The 18,600-nt window shown below is 35.2% G+C and overlaps 1 pseudogene; it reads left to right on the forward strand.

Moving 5' to 3' along the window:
- Positions 1-1,226: 1,226 nt before the first annotated feature.
- LOC122031804 lies at positions 1,227-17,640 on the forward strand (annotated as a pseudogene).
- The last annotated feature ends 960 nt before the right edge of the window (positions 17,641-18,600 follow it).

Genomic DNA, 18,600 nt, shown 5'->3' on the forward strand with positions numbered 1-18,600 from the left:
GTTGGTAACTTGCTAAAAGTGACTATGGGAACATTGTGGATGCAATTTTTGGATGATCCCATGTATGTCGGTCGAGACCTTGGCTTGTGGCTTGAGCTAGGGGATGACACAGATACCAGACTTGTAGAAGATGGAGGATGATAGAGATGATGCTGGACCACATGTGGGATAAACATAGATGATGTTGGGCCATATGCAAGATAAACAAAGATGTAGAGACACATGTGAGTTAGAGAGGAGGCGATGTTTCTACTTTGAGCTAGATATGAAGCTTGGTCGACACCTCATCTTCTATTCCCATATCAAAGATGAGTGATGATACCCGAGTGAGTACATGCAGTCATATAACTAGTGCTAGGTTGCATTGGGCTCCAGCTCAATTTATCCCTATAATTTTTAGACTTTAACTATTCCTTTTTTGCCAGTTGAGAAGCATGACGTTCACCGACACCAATTACCTCGCACTCTTTCCAACGCTAATTGTTAGCCCAAGATAGAAAAAGATCTTTGCTACGTCATTAAGCACATATACATTATACTACCGTTTGTCTCCCAGATTTGATACATAATATGAAGGGATCTTGGTTGCTTTGCATGTATGTCTATTTTCTTTAATAATGTATATTTATCTTTTTCTTAAAAAAATAAATCAAGAATGATTTTTTAAATACAAATTAAATATAATTAAAGAAAAATCCTAGTAACCACTCATCCCAACACCTTCATCATTAGGCATGATAATTTTATCCGTGGGGTTGGAGTTCCGTGGAGAAAATCCGAAATGAGGACGGGGATCTCCGATTTATTCGGGGATGGGGACGAGTTCGAGGACTTTTTTCGGAGATGGGATCTGTATGGGGAAATTGTCCTCATTTTCGAATCCGTTTCGAAAATAATAATAATAATAATAATAATAATAATAATATATTATTTTTAAAATATTAATAATAATATTGATAATAATATTAATATTAAAAAATTTTAAAATATTAATAATAAAAATTAATATTAATATTAATATTAATAGTAAAATAATAATAATATAAAATTAATTTGAGGATATGATAAGGATGGAGATGAGGATGAAGATTTGATGCTCCATAATTTGAACCCTAAAAATAAAGATAGGGAGAAGGATAGAGATAGGATGAAATTGGAGGGCAAAAATATAGATGATAAATCCATCCTCATCCCATCACAATCCTTATTTACCATTCCGTCCGCTCCACACACACACACAACCCTACTGAATCGAGGGAGGCCCTTTCTCTCTCGTGTCTCTGCCATCTCCCTTTTAATTTTACCCTCCACACTCAACTAATCCACATCTCTCTCTTCCCCTCTCTCTCTCTCTTTTTAGGCGGCCTTTGAGTTCAGCCTTTGTGTCGGACCACGGTCACTGAAGGCGCTGCTCTCCGGCTAACTTCCAGCAAGCGTCTCCCGATGGGGACCCTTCCCTCCGACGACGAGGAGGAGGAGTTCGTCTCCGACCTCCACGGCGACCAGTGCGGCACCTACAGCCCCAGCGCCGACGTCAGCGAGTCCGACTCCTCCAGCTGCTGCCTACCCTCTGTCTCATTTACTACCGTCGCCGCAGGCGCCTCTAGCTCCTTCACCTCTTCGCCCCTCGCGCCTCCCCTCCCCCCTCATTTCCTCTTCTGGGACCCCAAGTTGGAGAAGAGGCCGACTGATTTCTCCGGTTTGTGTTTTTTACTATGTTCTTCGCCTCTTCTCTACTGAACTGCGTTTGGCTTCGAGATCTGAGGAAGTTATGCCCTCCCGACCTTTCTTCTTCAGAAGTGGAGATGATGAAGGAGAGATTCGCTAAGCTTCTTCTCGGAGAAGACATGTCCGGCGGTGGGAAAGGAGTCTGCACCGCCCTTGCTATCTCTAATGCCATCACCAATCTTTCTGGTGAGATCCATCTTCCTCCATTTGCCTTGCATCTCTCTTTTTATAACACACACACACACTAAATTTGTGTACTCAGCCACCGTGTTTGGGGAGCTGTGGAGATTGGAGCCCCTGGCGCCGCAGAAGAAGGAAATGTGGGTGCGGGAGATGGATTGGTTGTTGTCTGTGAGTGATTCCATTGTGGAACTCATCCCTTCCATCCAAGAGTTCCCTGGTGGGGGCACTTTTGAGGTGATGGTCTCCCAGCCTCGGCCTGACCTCCACATGAACCTTCCTGCCCTCAAGAAGCTTGACGCCATGCTTATTGGGATTCTGGATGGGTTCTTGGACACTGAGTTCTGGTACGTGGATAGGGGGATTTCGGTTGCTGCTGATGCAGATGAGGATGGGAATGGATCCTACCCATCTTCTTCCTTCGGCAGGCCATCTTTGCGACAGGAAGACAAATGGTGGTTACCTTGCCCAAGGGTCCCACCCAAAGGATTGCCAGAGGATGCAAGGAAGAGGTTGCAGCAGTGCAGGGACTGTGTGAGTCAGATACTCAAAGCAGCCATGGCCATTAATAGTGGGGTGCTCATGGAGATGGAGATCCCTGATGTCTATATTGAGACCTTGCCTAAGGTAAAGTTCAATTATGATTTACCTTATTGTTTGATCCATTCTACATAGAATTCAAAGCAATATTCGAATGACAACTTAACTTTGTAGTCTTTGGATGTGCCTGGTGGCATATTTCGCATGGCTTTGAAGCTCAGCAATGTTCATGATTGCCCAAGACCTATTGATTATCATTATAAGATTCTATGAAGTGTGGTTGTAGATATTATTGTTCATCATACCAATAAATTAAATGTTGTTGTATGCAACTCAGATCATACAGAATATTTTTAGACTATTGGTAGGTTATCTTTCCTTTGTTTTATCTGCTGAAGGCAAGAGCAAAATTCACCTTATGTTGTCAACAACTTTGGTGATAATATAATATTAGACCCGACAATAACCTTTTGTATGCTATGTATTACCGTCGAGGTGAGTTCATTTTTAAGGCATTGGAAAAAAGGGTGTAATTATATGAAAATAAGTTCTATTAAATATTATTGATCAACTTGATAAGCTAAGGACATAACATGTTTACTGAGTGGTAGCGGAGCTAATTCCAAATGCAGTAAATGTGTTTCACAAGTTGGTCTGAATGGCAATTAATTCACTTGGAAATTGGTGGCATCTGTTAGATATCATTTAATTACCCAATCATATACAAAGAAAAATGAAGTGTAGAATTTGATAATTAACGGACAAGTATAGTCCCGTTATTTTGGTTTTTGAGGATGACATGAAAATTCTTTTCCTAAGCAATGTGAATTGGTGGAAAGAAGCATTATTAGATTGTCCTTGTCCTTTGAAATGTGAATCGTGAAACTGGTTGGTTCTAATTTTACAAATGTGATGTGATAAGGAGAGTAGGCTGATGAAAACATGAGATGTTGAAATGCTGCCAGCTTCCCATTTTATGAAATACTCATGCAGGATACTTGAAATTGGCTCAGATTAAGAAAGGGGAACATGCCCATGCTACTGGAAGAGGAAAAACTGCAGATGGATCTAGGTTGGTGCTATAGTGCTGCCTTTTAGCAGGTCTGCATTTGGATTAAGGACAATGTGCATGCCATAACCTTTTCCTATAGTTAAAATTTAAAGCGGAAAATGTGTTTCACATGTAAGTTTCATCGATAATGTTAAATCAGACTAGCTTCTCTTCACTTGCAAAAAGAAATCACTGAGGAATCTTGAGGAATTTGAATCTTTGAAATAAGATGTTGAGCATGTAATACTAAAACCACATTAAGTATAAAACCAGATGCCATAATGATTCAGGTTATTAAATACAAGAACAAGCAAATCTTAAGTAGGGAAACCTTTAATAATAGATAGCTGCATTTAACATTGGTTAGCAAAGTTATCTGCTAGGCTTGGACCTAGTAGGAGCATTGAGTCATTCAGTTGAGAGTACGACTACCAGAGATTCATAACCTGGTTCCTGAAATTTGATAGGTCAAGTGATGAGTATGGCAACTGGAAATAAAACAAAATCCCAAATTTCAACACGACCATGGAGTATCTGCCTACCGTACATTTTGGCCTCTTTAGTGTTCCTATATGTGTCTCCAAATGTTAGTTCAAACCAATTGTCAATACTTTGCAATATCTAGTGCCTTCAGAAAAACCTAGTTTCCTATTAAATGAGAATTTGCAGAAGTATAATTTAATTGAAAGAATGTTTATGTTAAAGAATATTGTTATATCATATAAACTCGAGCACGACCTATCTTGTTTAATTCTAACTATAAAGTACAAACCAAATGATTTCTTAAAGTTACTACATATCATCTAAATTTTATTTGCTTGGTTTGAAACAACAAATGTTGAATTTAATATCTCTTAAGGTGGGCTCACATGTGTCAAGAGACTTGCGATACCGAAACCTGTTAACTGATTTAACTTAAGGTTACTGGGTTATCGGATGTGGGTTCAATGTGTAGGACCCTTTCGTCCAATCCATTATTATCTATGCGCTGATAATGGATTGAATTCCTATATAAGGGTTTAGGGCAATCTTGACAGAGCTTTTGATTCCCTATTGACCTAGAGCTTTTGGGCACCGTCATCCCCTAAACCCCTTGAAAGACCTTCCTTTCTACCGCATCTTCTTCCACAGGAATTAAGTCGACGACGCTAAAGACAAGGAATGACTCTTCAATCAGGTTCCTTGTCTATTATGCTTTCTTATGTTATGTTATGTTTTACATTGAAACTAGATTTTTTTTGTTCTTGTTTTTCCTATTCGAATTCTTATTTTGGTTGTCTAAAATTGCTTAGGTTTTATAAGAATGAACATATGGTATCATAGCGAGGTTCGATTTCTTCGTTTTTCATGATAGTAAAGGTTGAGTTTTGCGTCGATCTTTATTTTTGTATGCTATATCAAGTTCTTTTAGTATAACACAATTTTTTTGATTATCGAAAAATATGTAAGAAAGAACTAGAATAGACTTATTTTCTGCGTTTTTCGTGTTTATTTGAAGAACACAAAACACAAAGAACGGTGGAAGAACTGCCACATTTAACCTAATTTTTAGGTCAAATCGCGATGGCTTAATCGATTGGTTCGGTTGGACAATTGATTACCAAGCCTAAAATTATGAATTGAATCATCCGGGATCGATTGAAAATTTTTCCAATCGATTAAAAGTCTTGAGTCGCGATAAAATCTTGTTGTTAGTTGATTAAGAATTTTCCTAATCGATTAATAGGTTAAAATCACAACAGACTCGATTGGAATCGATCAACTAATCGATTAGTGCCTTCAATCAATTAGGATTGAAGTCCAATCGATTAAACAACCTTAATTTTGTGACAGATCGATTATCAATCGATTAGTTGTTTTTTAATCGTCCATTGATTTTTAACCAATTAAAAGTTAAATGGTAATCAATTAAGATTGTTTTAATCAATTAAGTTTGCTTTTAATCTATTAAAAGATATTTTTACGTGAAACAATGCAATGCATGCATGTGAATCGATTATTAGATTTCATGAATCGATTAAAAACATTAAAATAGTGAAAGTGCTATTAAAAGACATTAATAATGTTTTAATGAACATGCATGATAATAAACATTGTTTCATGGGATTAATTGAAATTAAATAATGATTAACTTATAGAACTTAAAGGAAGCTTTTTTAAGTACCCTGAGATAGTTTTGATGTGGTCAATCGAGTTAAGTTAGGTCCTGTTGTGTTTGATCCTTGTGTCTAAGTTGCAATAGCTTAGGAACATAAAAAAGTCTAGCGGAAGATACAGCTAATGAAAAGGATGGGAGTCGACGAGCTCGGTGCATCCGAGGCATGAGATACTGCGGAAGAGTACACCGACGGACGAGAAGGACGTACACGACGTTTTAGGGGCGAGAAGCCGGGAAGGAAGTCTGCTTGAGGAGGTCAGAGTTGGGTTTGGGTGAGCTCAACTCCGGTTAACGGGAGCATCATCTACGCGAATAAGATCAACTAAAAGGCTGATCTACTTTATGGAAGGCGCCTTCAATAGATTGGAAGGCGTCTTGCATGAACAGTGTGAAGACGTCTTCCAACATGTTGGAGGCGCCTTCAATAGCCGTTCGCTGAAGATCAAATTTTATCTTTAGCGGATAAAACTTATCTTGTTGGAGATGCCATGGACCTCCTTGGAGGCACCTCCGAGCAATGGATAATATTTTTTAGGAGCTATAAAAAGGTCATTGGAGCTAAGAATTAAATAACAACTTTAGTATTTATTTTCTAATATCTTTCTGAGCTATTAAAGAGTGTAAGAGACTTCTTCGCTTTCAACGAAGGAGATTTTTCTAGTGCTTTCATTTGCCTTGGATTAACAACCACTTAGGTTGTAACCAAGTAAACTCAGACCTTTTTTCTTATTATTTTACTAATGTTAATTGCTTATAGTTGCTTAATCTAATTGTGCATCCTTGCTAAGTAAAAGCAAGAGATTGTTTTATTCTAACTTTGATCGTAGGCTATTCACCCCCTCTAGCAGGTCACACCGGGATCAACAATTGGTATCAGAGGGAGGACGCTTAGAAGGACTAACCCGCCGACTGAAGCACATAAGAAATGACCGGACCAAACATCTATTTGCCTAAGTTCGAGGGGGAGTTCACGACTTGGAAAAAGAAGATGGAGATATTCTTCAAAATTGATTTTGAATTATTGTTAATAATGAAATATAATTTTGTAGCACTAAGGATCAGCAAGGAGCCAATAAAGAAGAATATCAGTGGACGTAGAAGGAGCAAGCTGAGTTCATGGCAAACGACAAGGCATAATTTCATCTGCTGAGTGTTTTACCATCATAAGAAATCAACCGGATCGAAGCCTACGAGTTAGCCAAAGAGCTCTAGGAGAAATTTTTGGAATTTCATGAAGAGACCTCGAAGGTGAAACTTGCAAGACGGGACTTGCTCCGGAACCAAATCAGCAACTTCCAGATGGAAGAAGGTGAAATAGTCGCACATCTACACGCGAGGATCAAAGAACTGATCACCGGACTCATGAATCTCGGAGAGACGGTAACAAATCGAGACTCAATAATGTACACATTGAATGAATGGGTGTTAATCGTAGACGCCTATTATATATCCAAGGACCTAGAGGTAAGTAGTTTAGAAAATCTATTTTTAACCTTTGAACTACATGAATCTAGATGTGCAGGAATCAGAAAGAACAAGGCGCCAAACAACGTCACCCTGAACACGAGAAGGGTCGAGTTAAACACTGACACTTCTTTCGACGAAACGAAAAGGCTTGTGGTAAGAAAATTCTCAAATTTTTTTGAAATTAATAAATTCAATAAGTCTCAAGCTAAGAAGTTTACACGGAACAAAAGACTAGTTCAATGCTATAACTGTAATGAAGAAGCACATATCAAGGATGATTGCCCAAAGCTGGAGACAAAGGAGAAGAAAAAAGAGCCAACCAAATCGAAGCACAAAACCTTAAAGGTAACATAAGACGAGTCATCATCAGAGTCCGAAGTTGAAGAGTATGTCGGACTAGCACTGATAGCAAGTTACCCAAAGAAGAGCATCGAAAGGGGGAGCTACTTCAGAGGAAAGCAGCAGTGAAGGGGAAGAGTCAAATTTCAAAATTGACATGGTAAGTGAGGTATGCCTACTTCCTCCCAATCAAGTTTACGAAGATATTAAGTCCATGTCTAAATTGTTATGCAAATTAAAATAAAAAAATAATAAATTGAAAAATAAAATTTTAGAATTAAAGGAAATTTTAGCACATTCATGCCCATTAGAAATATATGAAAAATAAAAAATTGAAAATAAAACTTTGAAGGATTAAGAGGAAAGCAGCAGTGAAGGGGGAGAGTCAAATTTCAAAATTGACATAGTAAGTGAGGTATAACTACTTCCTCCCAATCAACTTTATGAAGGTATTAAGTCTATGTCTAAATCGTTATACAAATTAAAATAAAAAAAATAATAATTTCATAAAAGGAATTTTAGAATTAAAAGAAATTTTAGCACATTCATGTTCATTAGAAATGTATGAAAAATAAAAAATTGAAAATGAAACTTTGAAGGATCAAATTGAAAAATTTTAAAAATAATTCTGCATGTTTTAATCTAAATATTTCAAAAAATTATAGAGGTCTAAATTGATACTTTAAATTTTATAAGGGTTAAATTAAAAAAGTATCACAAAAATATGTTTTAAAGTAATTCCTTATTAATTAAGTAGGTAAAAATTTATTTTGAATCTCTAAATCATGCTTAGTTTAAATAAAAAATTATGCATATATTTTAATTTTGTTTGCAAAATTAATTTAGTACACTTACAGTCCAGATTTTTTATTGAATTTTTTTCCAAATTGTAACAATAAATAATCTGTTCATATAAATTTTTTTGGGAATTTTCATCGATTAAATTATTTTTTTAAAAAAATTTTAATTGAAAAATTATAATTTTAAATTTCAAATTTTTTATTTATTTTGAAAAACCTGATTTTTCTTATAACTAGCGTTATATTTTGAACATTTCGAAAAATTAACCAGATTTTAGAATAGAAAAACTATTTTTAAACATTCATTTTCAAAAAATAATGTTATCTGCTTAAAATATTTTTCGTGCAAGTTTTTGTTTTAGAATTTCTTATTCAGAATTTTTTGGTAATAAAAAGGATGATTCTTTGTCTAGAAATTTTTTTCGAAATTTTCTAGTCTTTAATAAAATTTCTATGGATTATTTACATAACAACTAATTTTAAGTATAAAAACTATGTCTCTTTATAAAATAAATTATTTCTGTTAAATTATTTGGATATTTTTCATGAAAATTTTTTATTGAACGTTAAGGAAAATTTTTAGAATTTGGATAAATATGGTTATTAATCTTAGTAATTAAATAAAGCTTTAAAATTTTTTCTCTCATGTTTTTTCCTAATTTTGTTTTGATGTGATTAAATGGTGAGAATTGAGCTTAAGTCTAGGGGGAGGTTAACTTTGTAATTTTGTAGTTAGTAAAATTCCAATTCTTATTGTCAATTTATTGGTAAATTCTATGTCTTTACTTAATTCTAATTTGAGTTGATGCACATCAAAAAAGGGAAGATTGTAAGTACACCGAGGTAGTTTTGATGTGATCAACCGAGTTAAGTTAGGTCATGTTGTGTTTGATCCTTGTGTCTAAGTGTGCAAGAGCTTATGAACACAAGAAGCCCAGTAGAAGACACAGCTAGCGAGAAGGATGAGAGTCAATGGGCTCAGTACATCCGAAGGACGAGGTGTTGTAGAAGAGTTCACTGGTGGACGAGAAGGACGTGTGCGACGTTCGAGGGATGAGAAGCTGAGAAGGAAGCCTGCTAGAGGAGAAGGTCGAAGTTGAGTTCGGGTGAGCTCAACTCCGGTTAAACGGAGCATCACCTACGTGAACAAGATCAGCTAAACGACTGATCTATTTTATGGAAGGTGTCTTCAATAACTTGGAAGACACCTTGCATAAACAGTGCGACGACGCCTTTCAGCTTGTTGGAGGAACTTTCAATAGTCATTCGTTGAAAATAAAATTTTATCTTCTGTGGATAAAACTTATCTTGTTGGAGGCGCCGTGGATCTCCTTGGAGGTGTTTCTGAGCAACGAATAATATTTTCCTGGAGCTATAAAAAAGTCCCTGGAGTTAGGAATTAAATAACTTAAGTATTCATTTCCTAGTATCTTTCTAAGCTATCAAAGAGTTTAAGAGGCTTCTTCGCCTTCAACGAAGGAGATTTTTATAGTACTTCATTTGCCTTGGATTAATAACCATCTAGGTTGTAACCAAGTAAACTCAGGTCTTATTATTCTTTTTAAGTTATTATTTTTATTAATGTTAATTGCCTATAGTTGCTTAATCTAATTATGCATCCTTGCTAAGCAAAAGCAAGAGATTGTTTTATTCTAACTTTCGAAGGCTATTCATCCTATCTAGCCGACCGTATCGAGACCAACAACTTTAGCTTCTTAAGTGAGGGTTATATATATAATCATGTAGTCGCATATTGGAAACTTTCGGATTGATTGGGATAATTGATTGGATTATACTAATTTATTATCATAAGGCACAATTGATTAATAAGTCTAATTTTGTATTGTTAAAACTGATTAATAATTTCTGTTCGAATAAAGTTCCTAAGGTTTTTTTTGGGTCTTTCTACATAACGTGCTATTAAGTTGAACTAATGTGTCAGCCTAAATGAAGACACCTTAGGTAGGTTTAATGCGTTTTTTGTTGGTAGACGTATATCTATGCTAAAAGTAATCGGGCAAAGGAATGTTACTTTTATACTAGATATATGCTCAAGGTAGCTTATAATTATAGAACAAAATTTTATTTTCTTCAGATTATGTATAAAATATGTCGATTCAAAGGAAGATATATTATATTGCTGATTAAAGTTTTAAGATATGAACTAAAATATAACTCATATAAAGTATCATATTATGTGCACAATGGGTCGACCAAAGGAAAACACATTGTGTGGCCAATTAAAATTTGAGTTATATTAGAGAGTCCGCTAACAAATTATATTTTTAGTCTATAGAGTAAAATGCAATATTGTATCTGGTATCTCATAAAAAGCTTATATATATATATATTTAAAATTTTATTTTATTTGTATAATTTTATATTATACATGTTCTTGACGTTAAATCGTGAGCTTAAATTATTTTCTCTTTTATTTTCTATCTTAATAACCATATTAATAACATCCAAACTTTTACTAAATGGAAAAAATACGTTATCTTACGTAGTCTTAGGCTGCATGAACTTAGATTATGTATTAAGGAACGATCGCCCCGCACCTCTGACCAATGCTAGCACTATATAGCAAAGGGTTGAATTTCAACTGTGGCAGAGATCAAATCGTATATGTCTAAGTATTATGAGATTTTCTATACTGGCACAACTTAAAGGCTCAATAACTATGGGAGAGGATGTTAGGATTTTCCTTAGTCAATTAGCAGATCGTTTCGTAGCAAATGAAAAGGTCGAGACTACCACACTTCTTTCGAAGTTGGCAACCATACAGTATAATGACTAGGGAAACATAAGGGAGACACCTATAAGTGCTCACTTAGCATCTAGGTCCTAAGGCTTGAGCAAGAAGAGGAAAATGATCAATAAAGAAAAAGAAAGCAAACTGCATATGCTGTGACTATAAGGTGCAAAAGAAACAAGATAAGGAGCCTACTTGTTTCTTCTGCAAGAAAAGGTCATATGAAGAAAGATTGTCCTAAATACACCAACTAGCGTGAAAAGAAAGATAAACTTCTTAACTTTGTTAGTTTGGAAGTCAATTTAGCTATTATATCCACTACTACTTGGTGGATAGATACTGGTGCTACTATTCATATAAGTGTCACTATACAGGGTTATCTTAGGAGCTGACTTTCGTTTGATGGTGAAAGATACATCTATATAGGAAATTGAAAGAACACTAAAGTCGAATCGATTGGTGTTTTTAGATTTTGTTTAGGGATCGATGTCTTTTTAGATTTAGAAAATACATTTATTATACCGTCTTTTCAACAGGATTTAATTTCAATTTCTTGTTTGGACAAATCACAGTATTTTCTTTAATTCAGTGTTGGTTGGCAATGGTTCCTTGGTTGATAAGCTTTATAAATTAAGCACCTTTATTTCTACGATTGACAACATAATAATGCATAGTATAGGTACAAAACGTAAATTGATCGATGAAAATTCTTCCATGTTGTGGTATAGGCGTTTAGGATATATATCTAAACAACGTCTAGAAAGGTTAATGTCACATGAAATTCTCGATTCCCTTGACAATTCAGATTTTGATGTCTGCATAGAGTGTGTTAAGGGGAAGACCACGAACAAAAGGGAATAAGGGGGCTAGTTGTTGTAGTGACATTTTAGAGATAATACATATAGACATTTGTAGATCATTCCCTAAGACATCTTGGAATGAATACATATTTTATTAGCTTCATAGACGACTATTTCAGATTTGGTTATCTGTGCTTTATTTATAAGAAGTCATAATTTTTGGATATGCTCAAAATTTTTAAAGCCGAAGTTGAACTTCAATTAGATAAGAAAATTAAAGTCGTCCAATCCGACCGTGGAGGTGAATATTATGGTCGATATGATGGATCAGGTGAATAACGTCTCGGACCTTTTGCGAATTATCTTATTGAGTGTGGGATTGTGCCTCAATATACCATGCTTGATATTCTTAATCAGAATGGTGTAGTTGAACGTCGCAATTATACCCTAAAAAGCATGGTATGATGATTTTCACTTCTCTTCCTGAGTCTTTGTGAGGTGAAGTATTCAAGACTGCAGTCTATTTACTCAACAGAGTACCTATTAAGACAATAACTAAAATTCCATTCGAAATATGGACGGGTAGGAAGCCTAACATTAGACATTTACACGTCTGTGGTTGTCCAGTTGAAGCTAGGCCTTACAGGCCTAATTAAAAGAAACCAGACTCAAGAACAATTAGCTATAATTTTGTAGGTTACTCTGAGAAGCCAAGAGGGTATAAATTTTATGATTCCTTTAATAGATTCTTCTTCGAAACGGGAAATGCCAAATTCATTGAGGATAGTGGGAGTGATAAGGTCAAGGAAGTATCTTTTCTGGAATGCATTGATGATCCTCCTGTTGTCACTATTAGTGTGATCAGTAGTGGTGTGGGTACCATACCATATATTGTAGGTATCACACATCCACTGTAGTGAACCAAGATATTCTCATGACATCTCCAATACAATTGGAGGGGCCTACAAATGAAATTGAGGTATTACCTCATATTCATAAGCAAATACTTCAACAACACAAGTGTCTTTAAAATGATCCACAAGGGAACAGAGAACCACGAATTCTCATTATTATGTTTATCTTCAAGAACATGATTGGAAAGTGATCATATATCTTTCTAATAAGTCAAATAATATTTTAATCCTGAAAGGTGGATTAACGCCATGCAAGAAGAGTTGAAGTCTATGACAGACAATGATGTTTGAGAACTTGTCAAATTGTCTGATGGTTGTAAATGGATATTTAAAACCAAGTGGGATTCAAGGGGCAATGCCAAAAAGTATAAGACTAGTCTTGTTGTCAAGAGATTCACTCAGAAAGAAGACATTGATTATAAGGAGACTTTCTCACCTATGTCGACGAAAGACTTTCGTAGAATAATTATGCTACTAGTAGCTTATTATGATTTGGAGCTAAATCAAATGGACGGAAAGATTGCATTATGATGCAACCAGAGAACTTTGAGTCACCTAGTATGTAGATTAAAGAAGTCTATTTATGGTTTGAAACAGACATTTCGACAATGGTACCAGAAATGTGGTTACCTCATATGGTTTTAAAGATAACTCCATTGATCAGTGCATATATGTCAAATTCAGTAGAAGAAGTTTGTTATACTTGTTTTTGTACGTGGATGATATATTGCTTGCCAGCAATAATAAGGGTTTGGTGCATGAAACCAAGTCATTTCTATCTAGTAATTTATAAATGAAAGATCTTGGTAAGCATAATTTGTTTTAGGCATACAGATCTATCATAATCGTTCAAGAGATATTCTTGTACTTTCACAATATACCTATATTGAAAAGTCCTTATAAGGTATGGTATGAAGAACTGTACACCTGGTGAGTATCTTGAGGTGATAAGTTCAGCTTGTAGCAGTGCCCACGACTTGAACTTAAAATAAATGAGATGGAATAATTTTCATATGCGTCAGTAGTGGGAAGTCTCATGTATGCATAAGTTTGTACTCGATCAGATATAGCATTTATAATGGGGATGTTAGGCAGATATGTTAGTAACCTAGGATCGTCATATTAGAAGGCGGTAAAGAGAATGATGTAGTATTTGCAAAGAATGAAAGGACACATACTCACGTATCGGAGATCAGATCATCTAGAGGTGATTGGATATTTAGACTCAGATTTTGTTGGATGCTTGGATAGTAGAAGGTTCATATTTTCATGCTTGTTGGAGGGAGTATATCTTGGAAGAGCGTCAAGCAAACATTAGTAACTGCTTCTACTATGGAGGCAGAGTTGGTAGCATACTATGAAGAACTTCATCACAACATTGCAGATTGTTGATGGCATTGACTGGCCACTAAGGATCTATAAAGCCACAAAACTTTATGCCAAGAACAACTTCAGTTCGTCGAAGTCCAAGCACATCGACATCAAGTTTCTAGTGGTTAAAGAAAGAGTTCAAAGTTGTCAGATCATAGTAGAGCACATTAGCACATTTCATGTTGGCCAATCCACTTACCAAAGGCTTGGTGCCTATGGTGTTTCATACATGTGGATATGAGAGTCTTTATGGAAGAAGAACTCATCTAGTGGGAGTTTGCATTTATTTTATTGCTATATATTTGATAATAAAGGTAAATATTTTGTTTTGATTATTGTATGTACTTAAAGTTCAAAACATCCATGGAATTTTATTTGTTTGTTGGACACTTTGAAATACAATATCATGATTTACTGTTGTTGTTTAACATTTGGTTTTTTGTAAATATGTTATAGATTTCATTTAGGAATTATAAGATTTAAATCATGATTTGCTATTGCAGTTTAATATACAGTATTTGCAGATCCTTTTGGATCACTTAGGATTAGTTGGAAATTGATATGTATTGATCATATTTCATGTAATTTTCACTCTACACATCGATATCTTGATCTATGTCATTAATGACATTGGTGTTGTGCTTACTATTGGGGCTTGTTATGATCATATATCGTAGTTATGACCTCTTTATTCCTATAGCAATGAAATTAATGGACTAGATTATTTACAAGGGTATCTTGTACCCATAAAATTTGATATCAACTAAAGTTGCATTCGTGTGTTGTCTATAATCACATATAGGCCAAGTGGGAGATTGTTGGATTTAATATCCCTTAATGTGTGCTCATATGTGATTTAAAAGACTTGCGATATCGAAACATGTTAAGTGATCTAACTTAAGGTTATTGGGTTTCGGGTTATTGGATGTGAGTTTAATGTGTAGAACTTTTTAACTCAATCCGTTATTATCTATGGGCTAATAATGGATTGAATTCCTATATAAAGGGAAGGTATCCAAGGGTTTAGGGCAATTTTGATAGAGCTTTTGGTTCCTTATTGACCTAGAGTTTTTCGACGCCGTCATCCCCTAAGCCCCTTAGAAGACCTTCCTTTCTGCTGCATCTTCTTCCATAGGAATTAAGCTGACGACGCTAAAGATAAGGAATGACTCTTTAATCAGGTTCCTTTTCTATTATGTTTTCTTATGTTATGTCATGTTTTACGTTGAAACTAGATTTTTTTGTTCTTATTTTTTCTATTCAAATTCATATTTCGATTATCTAGAATATATGCTGCTTAGGTTTTATAAGAATTAATAGCAAATCCCTTGTTGAAGTGGTCAGTACTTTTTTGATTTAGTGGGGAAGCATGTTTATGTTAAAGCATATTGTATGAAATGGAATAATGATTTCTTAAAGTTACTACATATTGATAAGTGTCTGTTGTTTGCCAATGTAAACATCATTGACCAATAATGTCGGACAGGATAGCGATTATAGGAGGAAGAACTTAAAAAGAGAGAACGTTAAAAAATAAGGGAAACTCTTTAGATTTACCAGAAAAAGAAATTTTGTTTAATAAAACAGGGATCAATCCTCATACAAATAGACAAGTATTTATATAGACTCTAGATCTAAGATAAAGAAAGAAAAGAAATCTATCTTAATTCCAATGTTGTAAAGAAAAAAAGAGATCTTTCCAGAAAAGGAAATCTCTTCACAGAAATTAAAATTAATAAATTATGATATTGTTATAGACTAATTATGATCCATAATTACCAGGAATACCAAACATATCCAAAATATCATAAAATTAGAAATTATTAAAAATATAGTAATAAAATCTTCGGAGATTCGATTGAGGGCCTAAACGGTGGAATTTGGGTCTGAAAATTGATGATTATGGATACCTTGTAATAAATGTAGATTTTTAAATTCTGCATGTATGATCACCGACAGAGCTTGATTCCGAGTTTCGAGTCAAAGGTTATGACCATTTAAAGTTCAAAGGATCATGTTGGGTTGGACCTGCATCATCCTGCCACCACACAGACCTGTAACTACAGGATGTTTGTATCAGCTGATATATAAGCTAAACATTTGTTATTGAATTTAAGTCATATCCTTGGCTCAACTGAGTTAGCATGGACAGTGATGCATTTACCATATGATATCATCAAAATTTTCTGGGGGTGTCCTAATATTGTCTCTCTATTCCATTCACAAGACATGTATGCACTATTGCTATTCATATTTGCTATAAATCCTAAAATATTAATCTCTTCAAATCTTCTGCAAGTGTAACTGCACTCATCACTATAATTACCTTTCCACAGACTGGAAGATCATGCTTGGGTGAGATTATATACCACTATATAACGGCTGAACAGTTTTCACCTGATTGCCTTCTGGATTGCTTGGACCTTTCATCCGAACATCATACTTTAGAAATAGCAAATAGGATTGAAGCAGCAATTCATATGTGGAGGATGAAAAGTCATAGGAGGCATCCCCAAGTGAAGACGAAAAAGACTTCTTGGAGAGGAAAAGTGAAGGGTCTTGTTGCTGACACTGAAAGAAGTCAATTTCTGGCAGGACGAGCAGAGTGTCTTCTGCAAAGTTTAAGAATTCGTTATCCTGGACTTCCTCAGACTGTTCTTGATATGAACAAAATTCAGTACAATAAGGTATTTTATTTATGATTGGTCAGTAGTTAGTAATACTGACAAGGTCTGTTCAAGAAATATCTATTTATTGCGATATTATTTAAATAGTTCAGATCCTAGTGTAAGATTGAAGCCTACTAATTTGCAGGATGTTGGGCAGTCTATCCTTGAGAGTTATTCCAGAGTCATGGAGAGCTTGGCATTTAACATCATGGCCAGAATTGATGATTTGATCTTTGTGGATGATGCAACTGAAAAATGTGCCACTGCAGAAGCAGTTTCTATATTTAACCGGGGAGGATTAGGACTGCCAGTTCAAAAAAAGATCTCACCCAGTCCCTTCTCGATTCAAAACACACCTTATGCTTCACCCTTTGCAACTCCTGCATATTGTTCAACTCCAGTAAGTGGGAGCCCTGGAAGGCTGCAAGCTTCACAAAGCAAAGAGAAATACATTAATTCAACCAGAGGCCAAGACAGATAAGATCATCCCGGGTGATCTGGAGAAGGTATGGTCATACACCGGCAATGTGAGTGCTAGGAAAGATGCAGGAGATGCCCCTGAAAGGGACTGACTCAAAACAACGGTTCAGTTGATACGAATGCAAAGCATAGAGAGGAAAATGATTGTTACCCATCAAGGTGCTGCTTTGTTTTGTACAGATGCACAAATTCAGATATCAGGTTTGTTTTGTTTAGAATTAACTGCAAGTTTGAATCCCTTTAGTTGTGTATCGATCTATTATGAGTGCAGCTTAGATGCTGTTTTGAAGAAAATTAAATCTTTATGAGCCTTTGGTGCAACTTAAAAGCTGACCTTGGTCGATCCCTGTGTAAAATTAAATAAACTCATTAAATTTGGGCCTAGTATATATTTCCAGGGTGTGTTCAAATGGAGGTTATTACTCATTTGTGTGATATGTTCTCGTACTATCTGCGTGATTTTCCTTGCGAAAACGTTGAAAATTTAGGGGACTTGGGGCAATGGAGCATCCGAAAGGGTTGAGATTAGAGTTTCCAAAAGAGAGCTTGATTACAAGATCTCCACCTTGGAAATGATTAAAGCTTTTCTACTATGATGAGGTTGATATTCAAATTCTGGTCATCCAATGTAATGGGTCGACTAATTAGAAAATTTTAATCAACTAATTCTAGAACTGCAGATAAACAAGAGATTTTCTGAGAATTCAATTTGGTTTCCGATTGTCGTTATCTGGTTTTAAGTTTGTGGAAGAAACAAAACCAAGCGAAAGCTAACAAAATCTTTTAATGTAGTTCAGAACCTAGATTTCTATGCCATGACCTACGACGTGAAAGGTGGGTCATTCCTCGAATCCTTGATACACAAATAAGTTCTTCAAAGAGGTGGAAAAACATCGTTCAAATTTTTTCTTCTATAAAAAGATTTAGTACAAAATAGAAAGTAAATATAAAAAAAAATGAATGTCTCAAGAAGCATTTCATTAGGGCGATGAAAGCACTTCCGAATAGACAATATAAAAAATTCGATAATTTATTAAAAGATGTACTTAGATTTTTGAATTTATCAAAAGGTGTATACTACTTTAGTATTTACCAAAGGGCGCACCATTTTACAGTAGTCTTCCTATTCTACCCTCCCGATTTCCCTTTTTTTTCTTTGTCATTTCTCTCTCTTCTCTTTTCTACTATGCATATAACATATCTTCTTTTTTTTTTTTCAAAATTTTCTTAAACCTGTTATAGGATATCAGACCCACGTTGGGCCTGATATCTCTCCTTATCAGGCCCAATGTGGACCTGATATGAGGAGATATCAGGTCTAACAATAGGGGAAAAAAAGAAAGAAAGATAG

The sequence above is a fragment of the Zingiber officinale genome, chromosome 11A (genome assembly GCF_018446385.1).
Source record: "Zingiber officinale cultivar Zhangliang chromosome 11A, Zo_v1.1, whole genome shotgun sequence".
Lineage (NCBI taxonomy): Eukaryota > Viridiplantae > Streptophyta > Magnoliopsida > Zingiberales > Zingiberaceae > Zingiber > Zingiber officinale.